General features: G+C 40.7%; 1 long non-coding RNA gene across 1 annotated transcript in view; it reads right to left on the reverse strand.

Moving 5' to 3' along the window:
• Window positions 1-5,532: 5,532 nt before the first annotated feature.
• LOC146856973 (uncharacterized) overlaps window positions 5,533-24,885 on the reverse strand; it is a 70,999-nt gene continuing 51,646 nt past the window's right edge. The window contains exons 3-4 of the long non-coding RNA XR_014979836.1: window positions 7,983-8,118; window positions 5,533-7,608 (exon numbers count right to left, since the gene is read on the reverse strand). This is a non-coding gene — a long non-coding RNA (uncharacterized LOC146856973). The remainder of the gene's footprint in view (window positions 7,609-7,982; window positions 8,119-24,885) is intronic.

The following is a 24,885-nucleotide window of genomic DNA, read 5'->3' on the forward strand; positions in this document are numbered from 1 at the left end:
AATTAAACATTACTTCATTTATATTTATTTGCAAATTGTATTTGTCTGTGTACTTGGATACCTGGATTATTATTTATGTAAATTATGTACTTATGTGAATTTATTGATTTACTTTATTTTAAAGTGTTATGTTTTTGTTTTTCAAAGTATTTAGTATTCTTTGTAATTTCCAATTTGTTGTGATTTTTTTTAGCTACATTTTTTTGTGTGGGTTGTTAGGATTGTTAGTATGGTAGAAAGTGTTTTGCTTTATGATTTTACTGTTTTACATCATCATCATCAAAAAGCCTTATTCGACAGTAAATCTTAAAAGCACATAAAACATATTAGACACAAACAAAATAAATATCACATGACAATCCTCTTTGTTATATAAAAAAAACATTAGATCCAATTAATTACTGTCAGTAAAAAGAATTAATATACATTTTCAATTACTAAATTTACATAAAATTTCTTTCCCTCTTTAAAAAAGATTAAAACAGCATAGCAAATTCCAAAGGTTTACTAGCAACTAGTAAGTTGGATAGAAGTCCGGGTACGTATTATCCAAGCCCAACTTAAAAATTTAGCTACAGCCACCGCCAAACACGGCGAGCAGTCAGACCCCATTATCCTTAATGCTTCTATATGTCTACTTGAAGCTTATTTTAGACAGATAGGTCTAAGCCACTTGCGATGCGGGCTGCATAAAGGGGACAAGCAAAGAATACATGCGCTACTGATTCAATCATATCCAGACAATTATGACATTTCTCATCCATTGTAGAGGACCATTTATTTGTGAATGCTTTTACCGTGAGAGTACCTATCCTAAATTGAAAATATAACTTACGGTCTAATGGCCTCTCGATAATATCCCAATAAGCTTCACACAATGGGCGTGATTTATAGTCTAAGAACCGACCAGTTAAATTCGTGTGCATATTGGCTCTGTTGGATTCTGTCTGAACCATTTCCCAATATTTTTCTTTCATTAGTTTTTTAGATGGGAAAATTGAAGAATCTGGTTTGTCCCATAAGATGCTCAGGTCCAACTTTAATAAAAGAGACCTGAGCTCCTTGAGCCACTTAATTTTATGAAATTGGTCGGCCAAAATCACGTCCTTCAGTCTCTGTGCATAATGTAGAAGTTGTGGACCAAATGCGTCTCCAGTATAATAATGGTCGCAGCCTTGCTATATCTTTGATACTTTTCCTGCCCAAATCCAACAAGAGCGGAATGATCGGGGTACTTTGGGGAACACCAACTAAGTTATGTAAGAACTTATTCTCTGTTTTAACTAAATGGTTGAAGTTGTTAAAGCCCCAGAGTTCTACTCCATAAAGGGCAGTATTGATTACTTTCATATTGTAGACCTCCAAGGGAGGTGTAACAGGCCTAGTTAGGGAGGACTTGTGTTTAGAGGATAGGGCCCCTGCAAGATGGTGAAATTTTAATGTGGCCATATCCATATGACAATTCCATCCCATATTAGCCTGGAGCGAGATTCCAAGATATAAAAAAGAATCAACCTGCTCAAGAGGAGTACAATTTAAGAGAATTCTACCCTTATAGGGTTTGAACAAGTTCAAAGACATGAACTTAGTTTTTGTGGTATTAATCTCAAGACCACGTCATAGACAGAATTCTCCAAAGGCATTTACCGCCTTCTGCAAGCCACTCGGGGTCCGCGAAACAATAAGGGTGTCGTCCGCGAACATGAGAACAGGCACGCGCGCACCAGCCAAAATAGGAGTATCTGTGGGGGAGCTACAAAGATGTTCAACTATTCCATTTATATAAAGTGAAAATAGAGTAGGGGCCAAGACACACCCCTGTCGAACCCCACGTTCGACAGGGAATGAATCAGTGACCTCACCCTGTGCCCCCCATCTGATTCTGGCGGAATTGTTCTCATGCAGGCGGACGAGTAGAGTCAAAAGATCAGATGGCATCCCTTGATCAGCAAGGACAGACCAAAGTTTACAACGGGGAACTAAATCAAAGGCCGATTTTAAGTCTACAAAGACTGCATATAATGATCCCTTAGTTAGCAACACATTCCTCCAATACAATAGGATAAAAAAGAAGACCTGGTCGATTGAGCTGGTACAAGAACGAAACCCAGCTTGATATGGGGATAGGATGTTTTGGTCCTCAATCCATGATTGTATTTTGTTTTGGACTAGACGACCAACCAGTTTTTGCGCCGAGTCTATGAGGCTAATAGGCCTATAATTATTTGGGAGTGATTTGTCCCTCTTTTTAAAAACTGGGATGATTTCAGCTCCCTTCCAAGAAGATGGAATGGGAGCACCTCTAGCCACTGAATTTGCCAGCAATGCAAAGTACTGGCACCAGGACAGTCTATCACTCAAGAAGATGTCAGCTGGAATACCATCCATTCCTGGTGCCCTACCTCTGGTCACACAGTCTAGTGCCATACTCACATCTTCAGTAGTAAATGGGTTGTTTGAATAAAGGATGGTGGGTGGGAGACTACAATCGTCTATCTCACGGTGACAAGCATATTGGGGTTTAAAAAATTCTAACCATTGAGATTGAGGAACATTGTTTTGGGGGGGTTCTCCTTTCCCACCCCTATCCCATTTTATAATATTCCAAAATTGCTTTGAATCCTTGGATGCACAAGCCAATTTCAGATCCCGCCATCTGTCCTCATCCCACTGCCTGTTTGCCACCTTCTCGGCATGCCTATAAGAATCCCTTGCCTCTCGTATTTTAATGGGATTCTTAGCCCTTAATTCTTTGCTCAGCATTAACCGAGCGAATTTACAAGATTCATTATACCACTTAGTTGTTACCAATTTTGGTTTTCTATTTCCCCTTGGTTGTTGCTTCTGGAAAAAAACCTTAAGTCTTGCAAAAAGATTATTGTGGGCCTCAAGCATAATACAGGGGAAGTCCTGTCTATTAATTTGGGTATTTAATTTAATCAATTCCCCAATCACTTCACTTTTAAGAGCAGCCAACTGAGCAGGATTCTCCGATAATTTGTCCCATTTGACATGACGCATATTATTAGAGGCAACAATATCTAAGGTAGTTGTCCCTCCTCTTATGGGCTCAACTCGGTCCCCCCTATGTACATAAAATGACAAGCAGAGGGTGTTATGGTCGCTTTCTAACCGGGGTATAATGGCCATGTCAACCAGCATGTGCCAAAATTTAATATCCACCAGTAAATAATCAATCCGACTACTGTTCCTCCCATTGTCAAAGGAGTTTGCTCCCTGTTGATCAGAGGGAGTTCTCCCATTTGCTGCTCTTAATCCCCTTTCTAGACACATTACTTTGAGCTGGATTGCTGCAGCTGACCATCTTTTTAGAACAGGGACATCAAGTTTAGGGATTCCCCATCTATTGTCTTGATCAGCGGGAATATCCTGGTCTTCCTGGCCAAGGGGTTCATAAGTGGTGTTAAAATCTCCCCCAACTATCGGGGCAATCTGCTCTGGAAGATCCTCCAACTGGGAATCAAGAGCTTCAATTACCTCTGAGGTTCATCCCCCTGGTTGTCCTCTGGCATAAACATTAAAGATAGCTACTTTACGGCCATCAGGCCATTCAAGTCTAACTGCCAGGATATCTTTTGATAATGCTCCGACCTGCTGCACCTTGCATCTCAAGTACTGGCGAATCCAGATCACTAGACCTCCTGCAGGCCGACCTTTTACATTTTTAACCGCAGGGATGTAAAAATTAAGAAATCCCATACGAAAGACCGGGGCTACAGACCACGATTCCTGGAAAAGATTAATGTCATACTGATCAATAAATCTACACCAATCCGGAGATATTACCTTATTAGCAATTCCCGTGATGTTCCATGAAAGGAGGGTTAAACCTTCCTTTTTTGTTAGAATAATATTCGTATTTTGGAGGTATTTTATTCCTTCTTCGATCTCGTTCACTCTTCCCATGGAATACTCGGCAATCGAATTGTCAAGAGGGTGAGGATTTGGCATGATAGTCTGTATTTTAGTGGGTCTTTCTACACCATTTGGAATCGAGAACCCCACCATGGGGGGATTAGTGTTGTGAGGGATCTCTATGATCATTGGTAGTTCCACTAAGGGACATGTGGATGTTATGTGTCCTACTTGGATCCCCTCATTACCCTGCACCGGTTGCCTATTCATTTGAACATTCACATATAGGCTGCTCAGAACATCATTAGAGGCACCCTGCAGTCAATCACAATCCTCCATGTCCGTCAGAGCCCCATCTCTATTCCTCAAATTAATTCCTTCCGTCAAAGGTGGAAAGCCCCTTCTCATTGATTGGTTGCTATAAGTGGGTTTTAAACTGGTCCTAACATTATTCCCATTACACCACGATCGATCATAAAAGAAATCTAGGGTTAATGGAATTATAGCAGAGCCCCTAAATTGGGGGGGAATGGATTTGCTAACACGTTGTCTGCCACACATTGCAAGGATTCACAGAAACTCCTATTTCTCTATGGGAGCTTGTGCTGCAGCAGGTTTCCAACCGCAGCACAGGCTCCCATAGAGAAATGGGAGTTTTTGACAGCACCATGTGCGGTCTCATCGTAATAGGGGGTGCGGAACCGCCAACCATGGCCGGTAGGTTCTCACACTGAAACGTTGTCAGGCAGACTTTACATTATAATAGGCCCCTAAGTGTTCAATATATATTTTTTAAATGTAGTTAGATTTATCAATTCTATAACGTTCTGTAATTCTGAAGTTATTAATATGTTAACGATTTATGTTTTCTTAGTACTTTGTCATTATTTTGGTAACATTTCTAAAGTGTTATTTGTTAGTTTATTTCACTTTTTTAATTATTAGTGGGCTCATTTGAAAGTAAGGCAAGAGGCATGTTTCAATTTTCAAACTTCTATGTGTTCATTAGAATAATCATAATTAAAATGAAACATTACTTCATTAATATTTATTTGCAAATTGTATTTGTCTGTGTACTTGGATACCTGGATTATTATTTATGTAAATTATGTACTTATGTGAATTTATTGATTTACTTTATTTTAAAGTGTTATGTTTTTGTTTTTCAAAGTATTTAGTATTCTTTGTAATTTCCAATTTGTTGTGATTTTTTTTAGCTACATTTTTTTGTGTGGGTTGTTAGGATTGTTAGTATGGTAGAAAGTGTTTTGCTTTATGATTTTACTGTTTTAATTGGTAAATCATATTTAAACTAATTATTTGTAAAAAATTATGTTTTAAAATAATTTGTTTAAATCAATTTTAAGAATATTTTGATGTTTTTAAACAATTTGATTTTCTGTATTACAAAGATATGTATTTTTACTTGATATTGTTATGATATTCATTTTTATGTTTTGGTTTTAAAAAAGTGTTTTATGTTACTTATCACATATTTGTTTCAGCACTACACCTACTGTTCCATAGGGTGTAGTGAAAATATTAAATCTGACTTCTATTTGTAATTTTAAGTCTATTGTATGATTAACAAAAATCATCACAACATGCTACATTTTCAATACATATCATTCAGAGAAATGTTTAGCGAAAAACAAATACGATCCAGAAAGTGTAATGAAACATGTCTCATAGTTATCTCAAATTAAAAAAATGGGGCGCATAACATATACACTTTACATGGTTGTTATTGCTACATTAACTTAAAAAACAACATTAAAATGTAGGTGTATAATATAAACTTTACACAATTAATATTTTTGCATGGGCTATATAACATTCTAAAAACATACTACAATTCAATTAAAAACCTATGTACATGGAATTCATCAATTATGAAAAGAGCTGATTTTATCCTACTCCATAAAAAACACAGAGTGCATGAAAGTGCCTAGTGCTTGTATAGAATATGTGGCCATTATTATCAAAACAAACATCTTCATTGACTGCCAACACAATTCAATTATCAATACCTAAGTACTGAAGGATTGTATATTTCAACATACATAGGATGGAGGGGGTGGATTGCAACCTATTCTAACAGAGACAACAGTATCATGTAAAGGTGCCTGGGGCATTAAGAGAAAACATTTATTTCATAAATTAGATGATAGGGGTGACTTTCAACCTCCTCAAACAAAGGCAGAAAAATAGTGCATAAAAAGTATAGTGCATTTTGTATATATGTAAATGTTACTTCTACTAAGATCAATAAACTTTACAAACTAACAATCAATAGGATTCAGGCTCCTGAGGACATTCCAAGAGGGGCTGCAAACTGTGGGGGATAGGAATAGTTGTCAACCCACTCAAATAAGACAGGAAATTTGCATCTAAGTGTCAAGTGCTTATGATAAAGATGTAAACATTCTTTCTGCCACAGTCACACACTTTACCAAATGAAAAATCAGTGTAATTGAGTCACCTGATCGACATAGCATGAAATCCTGACAAACAGACCTCACCCCCTGCTTCTTGAAATGATGGCTTGAGAGGGAGAGATACCGCTATACCCAGATAAGGCTCTGGTCGATAAAGCCAGTAGTGAGAGAGGCGGTGCAACACACCCTGACTAAATTTGAGAGGTGGATGTTGAGTAAAGGCAAGGATAGGTGCCTAACATTTATTACCGAGCCCGACACACAGCCTCAAATGCTTCCAGTTTGGAGAAGGCAATGAAAATCACCACATACTGGTATTTAACACCAGTGTGTTTACATCAGGGGAACCCAGAACAAAGCAACTGGTGCTGGAGAAGCTGAGACTCCGGGGGGTCTCTGGTGCACATACTTTGGGACTGTGCTAAATTGAAGCAGTTTTGGGAGGAGGTCCTGTCAGACATTGACACACATTTTGACCCTCAACTGCCCATGTTCCCCTCCTACATAGTGTTGAGTCTCCCTAATCCTCTCACATTTCTGCTTAGGTCTAGACGGGTTGGCATATCACTTTGGAACTGGGGTAGCTCATCAACCTACATTAGCTCTATGGGGAATAGACACGGTGCCGTCTCTGCTAAACTGGCTGCACCAATTATGGCACCTCTTGGGGATGTAGAGGCTTTCCTTGACCCTGATACAACGAAGAGATCTAGCAGCCGTTTCTAGAGCTACCCTCACAAGAGATCACAGCGCTCACCTGCCCTAGATATCTGTGACAGCTTCACCTAATGGCGCACCGGGAGTGACCCCTTGGATTTTCCTTTTTAAGTAGAGCACTTGTAAGAGCACCTGGAAGGGGGTGGGGGATGTTGGGTAGGGAGAGTACAGTTGTTTATAGAAATGTTGTTGGAGAGGCTCGATGTGGATGAGATATGACATTGAAGTTATGATGACTGTACTGCCTTGCTTCTTGTTCTAAAAATAAAAACACATTTATAATATAGAAATGATGGCTTTAAAAAAGTACAAGGTACATTAAGCAAGTTTGGGCAAACATATACAATATGCAATAAAGTTTCTTGCAAAAGCCCACACAATCTATAACTTCTAGATGTCCATTGCTGGATCCATTTTGGGATGCCAACTTTAGCAGGATATCTGTCAAATCATAGTTTTAAAAAAGTGTCTTTCATACATGATGGAAAATAAGTGGACAAATATGGCAGTATTTCCAATCTGTCATAAGAGTTTATCATTGTCCAGTTATGCTTCTTTACAGCTAAGGGCTCCTTGTCTGCAAGAAACAATGTACATGTTATCATTCTGTTTAAAAACAGTTTAAAACAAAGTTTGTTTAGTTCTGGAAACTCTGACTGTGGATCAAAGCTCTGGAAGCTCATTGATTGATAGGATCTCCAGGCACAGGTATATTCAGAATCATTTATTTCATACCAGAAATTATTTGCTAAAGAGCATACATCTGATAGAGACAGATAATGCATGCATTTTAGTAAAGTCGACTGACTCACTAAAACCTTTCTTCAAAGACCAAATTCCAATCTTATTTCAGCTTGGCCAATGTCTATAGGGATTCTGAACATGAACGTACAAGCCTTATTTATCAATAAATCTAATAATTTGGCATCCTTTTCCTTAATGATAGGTGACCTGTTAGTAATAGGCGTAAACAGCTTGACTCCCATGACTTTACTGAAGAGGATGATGGAGATGTTGATGATGATGATGATGATGATGATGATGAAGATGGTCATAAGATTGGCTCCTTAGCCTATCATACAATTACCTAAAAGTGAATATTAAGGACAATGTTTAGCTGTTAAAACATTAAAATGACTTTTAAAAGAAAGCTTGTTTATCAAAACGAATTCCCAGATATTTATAAGTCTTTATGACTTCAATAGACCTTCCTCTGGCTTGTCCAGTTCGAAGTTCGGAAGTTGATGGTCTTATTGCCATTATGTTAGTTTTCCTAATGTACAGTCCCAAACAATTTGTTGTAATATATTCAACACAAGAAGAAAGCAGCCATTGTAATCCTCTAGGGGTCTGGCTAAGTATTATTGTATCATCTGCATACTGAAGATATTTTAGGCGGCAGTTGGCGGGTTTAGGAGGGTGTGCATTAATGGCTTCAAGATTCTGACATTTAAAAAGTTAAAAGCTTTCCCCACTGTTACTTTGAGGAGGTATAACAGTAAATTAGACCCCTCCAAATCCAAGCACTTTTCATCATATTGCATACATTTGAGTGGTAATAGTAAATCTGACCCCTCCAAAGTCAAGCACTTTCCTTATTTTTGCATCAGCTCAAAAGTCCAATGCTTTCTTAACTATTGCTTAGGTTAGAGTGGAAATAGTAAATCTGCCCCCTCCAAAGTCCAACTCTTTCTCTACTGTTGCTTATGTTAAAGTGAGAATAGTAAACATGACCCCACGCCCACATAATTCCACAAAATTCCAATTCTTTCCCTGGTGTTGCTTTGGTTGGAGTGGGAATACTAAAACTGAGTGTTCCTACGGTTGTTTAGGTTTGAGTGGAGTTGTAAATTTTCCCTCTCCAAAACCCAACACTTTCGCTACTGTTGCTAAATGTTAGAGTAGGAATAGATCAAACCTCTTAAAAATAGAATAACCTTCACCAATGTTGTTTAGGTTGGATTGGTATAGGAAATCTAACTCTTCAAACTTCAACACTTCCCTACTATTGCTTAGGTTGATGTTTCATTTGTCCACAGATTTTAACGTTCCTACACTTTTTTAAGTTGAAGTTGTTTTTATTTTACAATATGTTTTTATATGTAGTTTCATATGTTTATAAAAAATCTTTTTTTGAATAATTTGAATTTTTGTCATGTAATTCTAACTTAAATTTTAATGAATATTTATACTGTGTAATCTTTAATATTAAGGTATACCTGTAGATTGTATTTTAACAGTTTGAATTCTTTTTAGCATTTGTAAAACTTTTTCAAAACAACTTCATTTATTTGTATATTGTTTAATAAGTTTGTTTACATGTATTCGTTTATACACATATTTTATCTGTTATGTATTTTAAGTAATTTTGTTAAGTTATTATAACTTAAAAACATTCTAAATACATATGCTTAATTATGTAATATCAAGATATTTAAGACCACAATATGATTGCAGCAACATTTTTTTACCACAATATTTTAACATTTTTTTTTTTTTTTTAATTTTATTTATAAGTTTATGAAAGTTATACACAGGGCACAACACATTTGAAATGGAATAATATACAAAGCAATACACAGGAAAAGAATATTATTGCGATACACAATATCTTTATAAAATACTCTCGCTACTTCAAAACTTCAGTAGGGAGTCAGGTAGGATCCTCTTTCCATTTCTTCAATGGGTCCCAAATTTTTCTTCCTAATGTTCTCCCTCTTTTCCCTTTTCTAGCATATATAGCATTCTCTAGATTATATATTGCCAATAATCGAGCAAACCATTGATGGTACGATGGGGATATAGGATCTAGCCAGGCTGAAGTTATGCATAGTCTTAATACTGCCATTGCAACAAATAAGAAGTATCCCCCCTTCATGTGTATATCAGTATGGTTAACCCCAAGGAGAATTATCGATGGAGATAAAATTATTTCTACAGCTAAAACTCTAGATAGAAATTCCTCGATATTCTTTTGGGTGGATTGCAAATGGGTACATGTTGCAAGCATGTGACTCAAATCAGCCTCTAAGCTTCCACATCTCGGGCATCTAATTCCTGAGATTCCTCCCCACTGAGCAATTCTCGCCGGAGTGTAGTAAAGATGATAAATAGTTTTATAATGTTGCGCCTGTAGGGGTGCCGAACATAAGATACTCTGTCCCAACTCTAAAGACACATGAAAACACTCTTCTATTATATCCAACTTCCTCCCCCATTTCTGCGCCATTCTATCTTTATCGTCTTGTTTAGCCTTTATCAATTCTGAGTAAAACCTCCGAATCGTGCAGTCTGACCCTGCTTGTACTAAATCCATAATTGGAATCCTAGAGAACCCAGCTGGGCCCCCCCGCTTTGTTTCGACATAGCTTCTTATTTGCAGAAACTTAAAAAAATGTCTCGTCTCAATTCCATAGTTTGACTGTATCTCCGAGAATTGGAGGACCCCTTGTGTGGTCCTGATTAGGCCTGGGCGAAGCACTACGCTACGCTCGCGTAGTTTGCGAAGTTCGCGCTACTTCGCGCTACGCGAACTGCACGTAGCACAGTGCGAACACGCGTAGCGTAGTGTTGCGTAGTGCTGCGGTCATTTTTTGCTTGCTCGCGGTCCTCAACGTCAAGTTGGCGACCGCGAGCAAGCAAAATGACATCCTGGCGAGACTTTTTCCTTGTTCGCGATCGCGAGCATGGAAAATAAACCTCCCGGCGAGATTCCCAACGCGAGAAGGTCAGGTTTCTCATTGCGAGGGGTCGCGTATGCTCGCGACCGCTCGCGATGAGAAACTACCAGTTCGCGTTGAGAAAGCTGCAGCTCGAGTAAAAATCTACTCGAGCAGCAGAAAACTACAGCTCGCACTGTGCAAGATGCCATTTTCAATGATTGCACAGTGCCGGTTGCTTGTCCGCACTGTGCAATCATTGAAAACAACATCTTGCACAGTGCGAACATGTTACTTCGCAGTTCGCGAAGTGCTACGCGTAGCTCGCGTAGTGCGAACTTCACTTTGCGTAGCTTCGCGAAGTGCTACTTCGCGAACTACGCCCACCCTTAGTCCTGATGTCTCCCAGCATCCTTATCCCCTTTCTTCCCCATTCTCCAAAAACCCAACCTGAAAAAATATCTACTGGGAAAGTAGAGTTCATGCTCATTCTAGTGTATGCATTATATTTGCCTAAGCCAAAACTTTTTGAGAATGCTTTCCATATATTATAAGCTGCTAGAACCGTCTTAAATCGTGTCCTTTTAAAGTAACAAAAATCGGTTTGTTTTAAAAATATATTCTCAGCTTCTACCCCATGACTAAGCCATAAATTGCCAATGTGCCCGCCTTATCCTGTCCTTCGACCTCTGCCCCTCCTATCAGACCCAGCATATTTTGTAGGGCCGCTGCCCAATAATATAGTTTTAGATCCGGAAGAGACCAACCTCCCCTATCACAAGGCAATGCCATAAACCTAAGGGCTCTCCTTGTTTTTCCCTTTGCCCAGATAAATCTATTAATCATATGTTCACATTCCTTAAACCATTTTGTTTCAAATAATAATGGTATTGCCCTAAAGAGATATAAAAACTTCGGTAAAATCAACATCTTTATAATATTAGTGCGCCCCACAAGGGAAAGATGAAGATTCTCGAACCTATCTAGATCCCTTTTTGCCTTAAGAAAAACTGGAGTTGTATTTTTCTCTACCAATGTATCTAAATCAGAAGAGATAGTTACCCCCAAATACACCGCATCCTGCACCACCCGATGATCAGGGCAGTCTACGTACTTGTTCTTAATTATCTGAGTCTTATTGGCATTCATTTTGTAACCCGATATTTGTCCAAATCTGATGGCCTCAATTTCAACCTGCGCTATAGCTTCTATGGGATTAGATGTGATCACTGCCACGTCATCCGCATATGCGAGGACCTTACTATATCCCATGGGCGTGCATACTGGGCGAATCATATCACAGCTCTCTAGTCTTCGGACCAGGGGGTCAATATACATCGCAAATAAAAGCGGAGAGCAAGGGCAGCCCTGCCTGGTACCTCTCTTAATTTGAAAAGACTTAGTTAAACCTGAGTTAATCCGGATCACAGCACTTGGGGCTCTGTATAGCACTTGAATTGCCTTAACATAACCATCTTTGAGCCCTACTCTTCTCAGGGCATACCACAAATAATTACAGGAGACCCGATCAAATGCTTTTTCTGCATCTAATAACATTACGGCCATCGGGTCTCCTGAAACCTCCGTGGCGTCAAAAAGTGTAATAACCTTACGAGTATGGTGAGTCGTACCCCTCCCCGGGATAAATCCATGCTGATTAGTACTCACAAGGGAATCAATTATTTGTGCAAACCTTGTAGCTAGTATTTTAGAGAAAATTTTTGCGTCAGTATTCATAAGCGTGATTGGCCTATATGATGTTGGCATGGTGGGAGGTTTTCCTTTCTTCAAAATTACCACTATTTCAGCACCACCCCATGACTCTGGTACAGAGACCCCAGATTGTGCTTTCTGTATCATTATAACGAAGTCTTGTGAAAGAGCATCCCAGAATATCTTATAAAATTCGATTGGAATTTGATCAGGACCTGATGCTTTACACGAAGGGAGATTCGCTATAGCGTTTTTTATCTCTTGTAGGTCCAATGGATCTTCCAACCCCTCTACTTCTTCCTCTTCTATTCGCACCACTGGGATATCTTCCATATATTTCCCCATCTGGTCCAGGTCATACCCATTTTGCTCGTCATAGAGGGAGGTATAGAATTTCCTAAATACCTCTCTTATTTCATCTTGACTCGTGCACAAATTACCTTCTGAATCTATAATTTCTCTAACCTCACCTAAAGCGATCCTTTGTCTTGTGCGAATAGCTAATGTTCTCCCAACTGCTTCGCTAAATTCGTGGGCCCTTTCTCTGTTAGTAAGATATATCTTAGCTGCCTTATTTGCAATAACCTCTTCAGCATCCATCTTTGCCTTTGTTAGTTTTAAAAGGGCCTGGTCTAGGGGAGCCCCTGCTAAAACGCAGTGTTGCAATTCTTCCTCCGCCTCCAAGACTGCCCCAGTTAACTCTCCTATTCTAGATTGTTCCTGCTTGCGTTTAAAAGTATTAAAACTTAAAGTTTCCCCGCGTATCCCTGCCTTAAAGGCATCCCAGACTATTCCTGTCTCTGCGCTATCTCTATTGTTTTCAAAAAACTCTTTGATCCAAAGAATCATATGCTGAATATATTTCTGGTCTTGGAAAAGCCCGCGCTCAAATGTCCATGTTCTAACTTTCCTAGATCGAATAGGGATATTTAAACTCATAATCAAAGGGTTATGATCACTAAATATGCGGGGAAGTCTTTCTATCTTTACGTAGGGCAGCATTGTGTTAGAAGCAAAGAAATAGTCTAATCTTACACAGACCTGGTGAGGGGCAGAATAGTACGTAAATCCGTTATCTCCTTTTTTTAACTTCCCCCAAATATCAGACAACATATTATTCCTTACAAGCTCTCCTAGCGCTCGATATACTCTTTTCTTTCTTCCCTGATACCTCCCATATGAGCCTGTCTCTACGCCTAAGCCATCTGCACCATTTATGTTAAAGTCTCCTCCTAGTATAATCTGAGGTGACCAGGAGGATAGTTCTGCATCTAGGAATTTAAAGCTCTCTGGGTCATCCTCCGTTGACCCATAGATGACCCCGAGGGTATACCACTCTCCCTCAATAAAACATTCAACTAGTGCCCACCTGCCCCATTGGTCTTCCAGTTTTCTTCTAATATCCAAGTTTCTACTCTTTGATAGTATTGCGACCCCTCTATGTTTAGAACCTTGCTTTGAATATGCTAATACTTGGAAACCCAACTGGTCCAAAAGATAAACCTGTGAAACCATAATATGTGTTTCTTGAATAAGTATAAAATCGGCATTCATTTGCTTTAATGACATGGCAATTTTTTGTCTTTTTTGGCGATCGTTCAAACCACTGACATTCCACGTCGCTATTCTAATCACCATTGTATCTCAAGTAAAATCAATATTATTGAAAGAAAAATAGTAAGAAAAACAGAAATCATGGGAACTTTGCTTCTGAAATATCACTACCTTGCTACCAATAATATTTTCAGATTTTCGTGCAACCTGCTCTCCCTGTGTATTTAGAATACATAACAATACTAATCCTCCTATTAATTGCTTATCTTCAATTGTGCGATTCTTAGTTTGTTGTGCCCTGTCCCCCTTCCCCCCACCTCCCCCCCACCCAGTGTCCCCCCCCCTGCAACCCCCCTCCCTTACTGGCAAATAGGTCAATCTTGACCTATATATGGCTACCTTAACCCTGAGATGTCCATCTCCTCCTTCCCCCACCCACCTACTGCACTATCTTTCCTACTTTTATCCCATACACTACCGGTTGATTCCCTCAGTACTACCCTCTTGTACTTGTACTCGCCACATAGATTATATTATGAGCATTCCTGTTATTCATCATATTCCTCGTACTGATCAGATTGTGTCTGAAATAATTACTTAACTCTTCTGACCCCTTTTATCCTTCAATTCCACCAGGTATTCCTGAGCAAGTATTTCAGAAGAGAACACCCTATGCTGCCCGTTAGCTATTACTTTTAAGCAAGAAGGGAACATCAAATACACTTCGCAGCCAGCATTTTGAAAAGGAGTTATTAATTGTCTCATCCGCCATCTTCTTTCGACGGTAGTGTGACAAAAGTCTGGCCGAGCGAAGAAGTGTATATCTTTATAAGACCTCTTTGTCGCTGGCTTTGCCTTACTCATAATCTCTTCTTTCGCCAGAAAGTTTCCAACGTAGACAAGGATCGCCCTTGGGTTACCTTCTATATCTCCTCTTCTCTGGTTTAAAGGGAACCGGTGGGCCCGCTGAATTTCATTTTCCCAGTTCCATTTAGTGATTTCGGGAAAGGCCCCTTTAAACAGGTCCACCACAAAGGCCCGGACATCCTGGCCCTCTGTGCCTTCCTCCACACCAAGAAGCCTTATATTATTCCGCCTTTGTCTATTCTCAAACTCCTCAAGCTTCCAAAGGAAATCTGTCGCTGTTTTCTCTTGTAGACATTTATTTTCCTGAAGCTTGGCGACTACATCCTCTAGCTTCCCAGTCCTTTCCTCTACCTCTGTAACTCTTCCAGCCATATCTGCATATAGTTTATTTACTTTGCGCAGGGATCCTTCTATTTTTTTATTGGCCTGTCTAGCTCTCCGGCCTTCTGCCCTTGCTTCACTCTGCATTTGTTTTAATGTTCCAAGTAGTAAATCAAAATTAGAGCTAGAGTTCTGAGCTGCGGAATGCTCCGGATAACCATGTTGAGTAGATTGCTGGAGTTGCTGGGGTTGAGGGTGTACAGTTCCCTCTTGATAGATCTGCGATGTGGCTGAATAATCCCAGTCTAGCTTCTTAGCCACCTCCTGCTGCGTAGGGCTCGCTAAATTCTGTGGTGAGTCATGCCCTTTTCCATATGACCTCGTTCTAACGCACTTCGACCTACGGCCTCTGAGGTCTCTACTCCCCATTGTTCTTTTTGATTCTACTTCTGAGGTCTCGATTTCAACCTCAGATTTTCTGGGCTGGTGTCCAGAAGACAATAAGGATGAGGATGACCCTGAAGCTGAATCCAAATCTGAATCCAAATCTGAATCAGATCTATTGCTTAACCCCGAGGCTGAGTCCGTAATTAAGTCCAAATGGGAAGAACCTTTGCCCTTACCCTTACCCTTGTTTTTGCCTGCCTGGTCCTCCTCGTCATCATCCACTGAATAGAAACAATCGTCAGTTGGCGAGCCTGGGATAACTACCCCCTGCACTGTTTTTAGGGGCTGTAGTATTTGTTTGCCGCTAGTAATAGCTTGAGCAGTTTCAGTTAAAGATTCAACCGAGCATTGCCTATCACCTGGTTCTCCCGTAGCAGTGGGCTGTGTGTCTAATTTGGCCCCAGATTTGGTCCCAGATTGGAGGCCAGGCTCAGGTTCTGCAATCTCAGGGAGTAGGTCAGTATCATTCTCTTCACTTTCTACATTTACAGCAGGTGCCGAATGTACCAAATGTATAGTCTTATTCTTGCCCCCCCCCCATGGCTGTGTCTGTACCTGGGTTTTCCTGGAAGCGCCAAGGAGGTCAGTGTCAACATCGTCGTCGTCCTTCTCGTGCTGCAGTGAATCTGATACTGCTATGTTCTCAGGGAGCGCGCCCCCGACTGTAATTCGAACTGAATTCTTGCTCCGGGCTCCCAGTGCGCAGTCAGACTCAGCCAGCTCACCGCTCATCCTCTCACTCCGCATGCGTGAGGCTACGTTGCTGACAGCGTCCTTTCCGGCAACATCGTCGGAGGAGGGGGGAGCCTTCTCTTGATCCTGGAGCAGCCCTCGGTCAGCTACTGTTGTCTTCACTGTGGCGGAAAGAACTTCTCTCAAGGTAGGCTGGCAAAGAACTGCATCTCTCCCATCTCTCCCTTCGAGCCCAGACGATCCTGTCGCCGTGTCAGCTGTATGATTCTTAGTGATCTTCTTAACCGGCAAAACCTTCGCTTTCTTAACTTCTTTTTCTTTTCTCGGAGCACTCCTAGAGACCTTCTCATATCTTTCTGCTCGAACATTTTTCCCGCTATCCTTCTGTGCCTGAACCTTCAAGCGAGTCTTTGCTCTCAAATTGTCTGCAGGGGCACCGGGATCGCAATGTCCCGGACTGTCATTCAGATAATCTTTCTCTTCTGCCCTGGGGTCCCTTAGCCCTCTTGTAGCTTGCAGATTTTTGGAGGTCATTTTCTTACTTTTCTTATTTTTCCTTATTCCGCACTGAACGCTGGAGGTCCAAACAATAGCTAAGGTTACGGTTATGGTCAGCTGGCTCACAGTACGGTGCTTGGGAGAGAGCGCCGTTGAGTTCGTTAAGCTCAAGACTTTCAACTGCATCTGTAGACGCCGTCCCATGCCTCATGTCTCAGAGCTCATAAAATCACTCGACCAAGTGCAGATCATAAATCACTATATGTGCCGAAAAAAAAAGGTGGGCGCCTGAGATCTCCTAGCATAGTTATGGGATAGTACTATACTCTGGGGAGAGGAAGGAAGAAACGACTTTCCCCTACGGACTCCCGGCAGCCATCTTGCCCCCTTCAAGAACAATATTTTTACATTGTTATTATGTCATAGAATCATGCATGGTGACCAGAAAATAAACCAAACACATCAGCAAATTGAATTGATCATTCTTGTGTCTGAGAACCATTGATTCTGAGGCAAATGTGTCATCACATGACTTTCCTGTCGTTGTACAGCATATAAATAATTTTTATCAAAAATATTGTCATTCCTCCACTGTAATTTTATTAACCGTTAGTAATGTGAGGCAGGGAGAGTTTTATGAACTTTGAAGGAAGCAGATTTCCATTGCTCTCTTGTGACGGTCTCCTAAAATAGCCTGCACTTTGGACATTGCTTGAAAGAATGAATTCCAACTACCATAATAAAAATGTACATATATTCTTGAACATCTTTTTCTTTATGTCTTAACTAGGAAGATGATAGCGAATTAACTTCATTAATGATGTGACCCGAGATACACGTAAACACATTGTTTATTTCCCCTTATTATTGTTCCATGTCTCAGTCCATTCTCCCGTCCAGATGAAAAGTTCTTTTGGTCACCTTCTATACTATTTGTTTAAAATTCTACCTTAATCCTGTAGAAAAATTTTAAAAAGCTGCAATTGCGACTAGTTCCTTCGATCAATTCCTATGAATGTTTGAAAACAACAGCTAACTTTCTCACATTTGCAGAACATTAATCATAAGGAATAATTTGCTAATTGCAACAATTTGTACATCTGTTGACGGCATCATCCCTTTCTCACCAATGTGAACATAGATGACTTCTCACTGACCTTTTATCAGTGGCCCCTCTCGGTCCTTCTCGGACCATACTGAGAAATGATGATAAACAGCATGGCTGTTGTTTTCAAAGTCCCTCTTTAGCTTGAGACCCACAGTCCATGTTTTTCACTTATCACACATCGGTGGAGGAAACACACTACTCACTGCTCTGCCAGGGAGGAGGAAACACACTTTTCTCTGGTCTCCTAGAGTTCTCCATCACATCAATGAAAGCAGTTCTTCATAGATATGTTTCATTAATCACCAATTGAAAAAAGTTTGAATACAAATCCTCTACCTGGAAGGACTGTGTTGGTCCTGTCCACTCAGTACATGTGCCTTATTTAAAAAAAATGTTATGCTCTACAAAACACCCCCATTAAATACACCTTGCTACCTTGCCTCTAGACCAAAAATGCTTGGTGTTATATGCACTACTGGAAGAACTTACTTGCCAAGAATGAAAACGCAAAAGACTTGCAGGGAATGCACTCAATACTAACTTTTTTGACATATGGAGGAGGACTCTGGAAGGGCCTAACCTCGCACATCAGATTTGCTCCTTCGCTGGTACCACAGTTGGTTTTGCTTTTTTCTGTATAGATGTTGTGGCAATTGTGGTGCACTTTAGTAAAGGTCTCAAAGCCCAACTCTTAGAAATCTTCCTAATAGACTATAATGCATCCCTTCTTCCTCTTCTACACCACTCTGTGATGCTGCGTGTTTCTCTTGTATTTGTAACCATAACTCGCCTTTTACTTTGTTCAGACTTCTGCTGCCTCTGGATTTAAGAACACACTTGATAAATTCCTCTGTTACAGGAAGAGAAAAGTAATGTGCCTGCATCTGTTTTTTTTAAATTACATCAAAATCAGAACAGTACAGAAACATCTACACAAATAACACAATTGCAGGGTTCAATGCGCCTAAAAAGGTACAAAGCACTTCTTGTCTAAATCTAAATGTAATCATGATCCACAAAGACAAACGTCTGTGAGAAAAACAAGCTGCAGCAAAATTAATTATATTACACGCACCAAGAGAACCAGCAATTTTCAATTTTGGAGGAGAAACAGGAAACAGAAATTCTTCTTCCTAATGGACCCAATGGCCACCATATATGCCCCGTCTGAAAAGGCCCCTGGTCTACCGAGTACCAAAATCCAATAATCCCTAACAAAACAGGCAAGGATAGCCCTCAGACACAAGGATCCTCAAAAGCACATACTCATTTAATTAAACCCAACGAGAGCACCCCACACTCCCAGAAACATTGCCTAGAGGCAGGCTTGGAGAAGTCTGCCAAACAGGGATTAATCAATCCGAGTAGACTGATAAAAATAACGGCACAGGTGCACACTAGTGAAACAACGTAGAACACGACCAAGGATGCGGCAAGTAGAATAAATCAAGGCTGTAAAGGATCCCCAGAAAAAGCCATCCATGTCAAAAATAACAAGAATTGCCACAGGAAGGTGCTTGGTCAAGCTCCTTATCATTATCAAATGATGCCGATCTCCTCCAAACCTTGCAAATTAACAAACTAAGCTACAGTCAACCAGCTAACCCAGGTCAAGGCCCCATAGCAGCCCTGCCCATAGGACGGCCAGTTGGAGAGGAAAGGGGGTCAGCCTCTATACCCTTAAAACTAACCTTAACCCAAGACCAACAGGAGGGAAGTAAAAAAGAAGAAAAGCTGGAAACCACAGTCATCCCCAATTATGATTTTGTCAGTAAGTGGAATCGAAGTAACATCAGGGATTTTCCCACAATGGATCCCCACAGCACAATGGAGCGAAATTCTGCTAAGAACACTACAGCAAGCACTAAAGGTACTAAACTTTCATTCAGATAAATTGGAGGTGCAGATCGATTTAATGAATCTGATAGCGGAACACTTAGCAGGTATCAATCTAAAACTGGAAATAATAACAGCTCAAATTCCCCCCCAAAAAAACCACAAATGTACAAGATAGTGGCCACCTACTAAATTCCAATAACTGTGGATGTGGAAAAATAATAAACAAACTGGCTTTGCTCCCAGAAATCCTTACTGGAATATTACACGCAGTACAACCTAGTGAAAAAGTGGTGCACACAATCACAATACAACAGAACAATGAGAATCAAGACCCAGTGGGACATACCAAGAAAATAAACCCTGCGTGTGTCGGAAGCGAAACAAAATGAGGAAACAGAGGAAACAAGACGCATCAGTAAAAATCAGGACGGCGCTCTTCCAATGCCCATGCACAATCCACTGAGCCGAACATCAACAAAAAGGCAACACAAGTGAGCTAGGAAGTCCAGGCTCAAGTTTAGTAACCAAACAGCCCTGGAAGCCTCTTTCCCCCCTCCAGAGGGCTGCAATCAGGGGGCACACTGATAGTGTACCACCTTTTAGGAAGAATGCTGCACACATTGAGCAGCAAGCTGTCAATCTTTAACAACTTCCTGCACATAAACTATCATTATTGGCATATTGCAGAAAACAACACACATAGAAAAATCAAAAACGATGAGAAAAAAAAGAATTAACCTCATTTCGCCATTCTAACGCCTGCTATTGCATGGCATTAGTTTTTGGCACTGCCTCAGATTTACAGATCCTTGTAAATATGGGGCAGCGTTAAAAAGCAATGGGTGTTGTGGTGGAACGCCCACAGCAATACCCAGTGCCCACTCCTTTCAAGCAGATACCTACGTGAAAGGGTATCATATTTATAAAGTGGTGTTAAAACACAAAAAGTGGCTTATTGCCTCATTGTAAATATGGAGCATGGCATTCTGTCCCCAAGGATCAGGGCAATTTCTTTTCCTTTTAAAAACACTGACGAGAGCTAAGGAATCATGCCTCTTTGTCTTGTTGATCAGGCATGTCCCCCTGACTTGATTTTGGTTCAGGAAAATTATGCTCTGGCCCTGATTTTGTATTGCACAGGTTTAAGTTACATTCCAGTGGTGGCTGGCATGTGCTGATGGTGGTGTGGTGGGTGGGACAAAAATAAATATAAATAAAAAAGTAGAAAAATAATTACACTAACCTTCCTGGAGCGGCATCCTCTTCGCTCTGGTCTTCTCCTGGCAGGCAGACTCCAAAGCAGGACCTGCAGAGACTGCAGTAATAAATCCTGGCGCCGCAGTCATGCAGCATGAAAGAAGAACAAGGATTGGATGGAGCGGCCTCCTCCCGTGTTCCTGAGGGCACCAGAGCCCTAGGCTGTCTCTAACCTAGCTGTCTTCGTTGGTTTAGAGAGGTTTAAAATGCGCATGTCTTCTGCCATCACAAGACGGGTGCCCAAAGAGACATGAACACTTGAAACTTAAGTGCCTTGCGCATTACTGCTTTCTGCTGCTGCCTGAATGGCATCTGCAGAATGCTCGCCCCCGTCCTGGCGCTCGACTCGTGGTGAGGTTTTGAAAAATAAAATGGTTATAAATTAACTTTATTACCATTTTATTTTACCATCTCTGGGGGAATGTTGGTCAGTGTGGCGACGTTCCTCTGCCTGAACAGTTGAGCCAACCCTGTAGACACATGCTCTTTAGCACTGGTAAGCAGTGGTAAAGTGCAGAGTCCTATAGCCAGCAACAATGAAATCAGCAAAATGAGAGCTCATAAAACAAAACGTCTGGGGAAAACACGCCAAGGATGCCAGCTCTAACACATACTATATATTATAATTGTTCTATTCGTATAGATTTTAGAAAAAAAGTCTTTAAAACCTTTAAGAAATCATTTATCAGAAACTATACAAAAATGTCAATATGCCTTTCAAGCATTGTTTCTATTACAGTGCATGTTAAATCAGCCAGTTTGCCACATTATGTAATGGCAAAAAATATACTTTGTGAGGCTAAACAAGAGTGATCTTGCACCAGTTACAGATAAAGAGCAGCATTAGCAAACCCAATACATCTTGCCATTATTTTTTATTACTTGTAGTACATGATTCACTCACATACTCACATACTCACATGAGCATTGTCTTACAAACACACAACGCTCACTGTTAAAACCACAACATTCACGTACAAATCAACAAGATAATTATGGTGGCGATGGTGATGCTGGTGTAGAAGGGGTGATGGTGATAGCTGTAGTAAAGGCAGTAGTGGTTGTGATAGTGGTGGTTACAGTTAAGATGGTGGCGGTAGTAGTGCTTATTGTTATGTTACATGCATGAATATAGATGCGTGTGTTGAAAAAACAGGTCCATTTCATCCCAACGTCACTTCACATATGTTTATGCTCAATTAAGTCAAAACACTTTAATGAACTCCAGAGTTTATGAAGCAGTTAACAATCAAGATGTTCTTGTGTTTTTTATTCAAGAACTGATTAAATATAGCCATCTTAGCTCATACTGGTAATCGGCATCGAACTTTGGGGGAAGATTTACTAATTTACAGCACAAGGCAGTTGCACTAAGACCTGGCCTGCCCCTGCTGTTTTCCCAGCATTGGCGCTCTTTCAGGCTAACTAGCACCACCCACACACCTTTTCACCATGATGCAAAGGTGTGTGTATGATGTCTAGCATAAGGTTCATCTTAGTTGGGTATTCTTCCAGTACAAAATACTATACTTATACATACTTTGAAACTTTCCCCATATTGTAAGTGTGCTCTATAGTGCAGCACACATGCAAAGTTAGATAAGTTAGGAGAAATAATATTTCTCCTTGTTGGTGCCTGCCTCGAGGAGCTGATATTTTTTGGAACAGAGCTCGTCTACTATTGTTAGTAGATAGTCTTTTGTGTAGAAACCATAGGAGATAGCAAGGGAATGTCTATGTGCCACTCATGCAATGCCCCTTGACAGAAAATTTTAAGAAATGCAGTGCAAAGCACAATTTGCATTACGTTAAGGGCTACTTTTTAGTGCAAAACTATTTTTGTGCTGGAGATTACATACATTATCAACACTTGTGTCAGCTTGCATAATTTTTTCTGACTTTGCCCCCATTCATTGTGTTGAATAATATGTCCCTTGTTTTTTTGGAGAAGAAATTTTATGATGCCCTTCTGTGGAGTTCCCCACCTGTTGCTTTTTGACAATACTCGTATTTTCATGTTTGCAACCAATCACGTTTCCATGCTTGTCACTTCTTGTTTTGTGTATGATGCTTCATTTTTAGTTTTGATGAGATTTTCGATTTTTAGTTTTACGAAGCTGTGTTTTAAAAAATAATTAAGGGCCTTCTTTATGGGCATTTGCCAGAGGGCACCGCCACAAGGCTCCCTGCTGCTCTGCCTTACGGCAAAAGGAAAGGGCAGGAATGCGCTGTATCTATAAGATACGGCACATTCCTGTCATTTTCCCCTGCGCTGGCGCACAATGGGCTGCCGTGCACCAACGCAGGCACCTTTGCACCATGGTGCAAGGGTGCCTGCGTTGCGGGGATGATTGATCTTGTGCAGGAAGGGACCCTTCCTGCACAGGTGCTTTCCTTTTGATATGTGTGCTGCAGCAGCACACAGAGAAAAATGAAAGCACGAGGAGAAATGTTTTCATTTCTCTTCGTTGCGCTTCCCTAACGCCACCCATGGGGTGGCGTTAGGTTCTGACGCATTCCCAGGTTTATGATGCCTCGTAAATCTGGGAATGTGTCAGGTTCTATGGGTGTTGCTTGGGAACACCCACAGCAACACCCATGGAGCACCCCTTTCCCGCCGTTCTCTGCGTGGAAGGGGCACATATTTATAAGGCCATGAAAAGCCACGTAAAGTGGCTTTACGTGGCCTTATAAATATGTGGTGGCACATTGCGCCACTAGAACGTCAAAAAAGTGACGTTCCGGGGCGCAAAATGTGAGATGGGGCCATGAGAATATATGTTCATGTTCCTGACTGTGTATTCAACGCAAATATATATTACCACTATATCTGATCATTCACACTTTCAAAATCTTTACCCCACTTACGTAAATGTCTTTGCATATCAGTCGTAACAAACCTCTCCAGACGTAAAAAAACTCCTAGGTAAACCTCTCTTAAATGTGTGTCTCGTTTTACCGAGGCGTCACATCCCTCCTGAATTATATATAATAGCCACTCTAAAGCAGACCTTGAAATGCAAATGCTCCCAAGTGGCAGCAGGCCCAGACAATTTTGCGCATCCTTCTTTTTATCCTCAGATCAAAGGTAAACATGAATGCCAACTGGGTGGAAAGTGTGGTGCAAAAGGATCCAGTATGGCAGAGAGAATTCGCCTCCTCCACCTGCAATTGCAGTTCACTGCTCTTGCTGTCACAATATATCCTGAAGCGAGTGCACGGCAGCGTCAAGCCCAGCATGTTCAGAAATCTGAACTGTAGGAAGAACCGAGGAATGACAATTAACAAAAAATAATGCTTTATACAAACAGAAAAAGGGTTCCTCGGTGTCTTCGCCGCAGTGATTTGGCGCATTGCCAAGGCCTAAACACAGCACATGGTTGGTGAAAAGCAGACTTTATTATTGAAAGATTGATTCAAAAACAGTTCTGCCTGACCCTCAGGCCACTGAGCAGCGGGCTCGGACAGCAGATTGAAGAGATCACTGCTCTCGTCCAAGCACGATTGATGTTACAGCTTTTTGATGCGAAAACTGTTTGGGTTGTACCACATCTGCCAACAGAATCTAGAAGAAATGGGTACAATTTCAGCAGGAAGAAATACCACACTCCTGGGCACTTGAGAAGGATTTTCGATTCACTTCCCCAGGCTCGCAGCACTACACCACTTACCCTTCTGTATCCCTTATCAAACTGTTTCCAACGCACAGAGCTCAATCATTCTCTTTTTATCTTCAACTAACTCTGAAGCATCATAGGCCATCCTGCCTGCAGCTGTTCTCACTGTTGCTAGTTTGTTTTAGGCTGAAACTGATGTACGGACCCAAAGCAGATTAGCAATCCTTGCTTTGAGCGATTTTAGCAATCAGAAAGTGCCCGTTCTAGAAATTACATTGCTT

This window comes from Triturus cristatus, chromosome 3_2, assembly GCF_964204655.1.
Source record: "Triturus cristatus chromosome 3_2, aTriCri1.1, whole genome shotgun sequence".
NCBI lineage: Eukaryota > Metazoa > Chordata > Amphibia > Caudata > Salamandridae > Triturus > Triturus cristatus.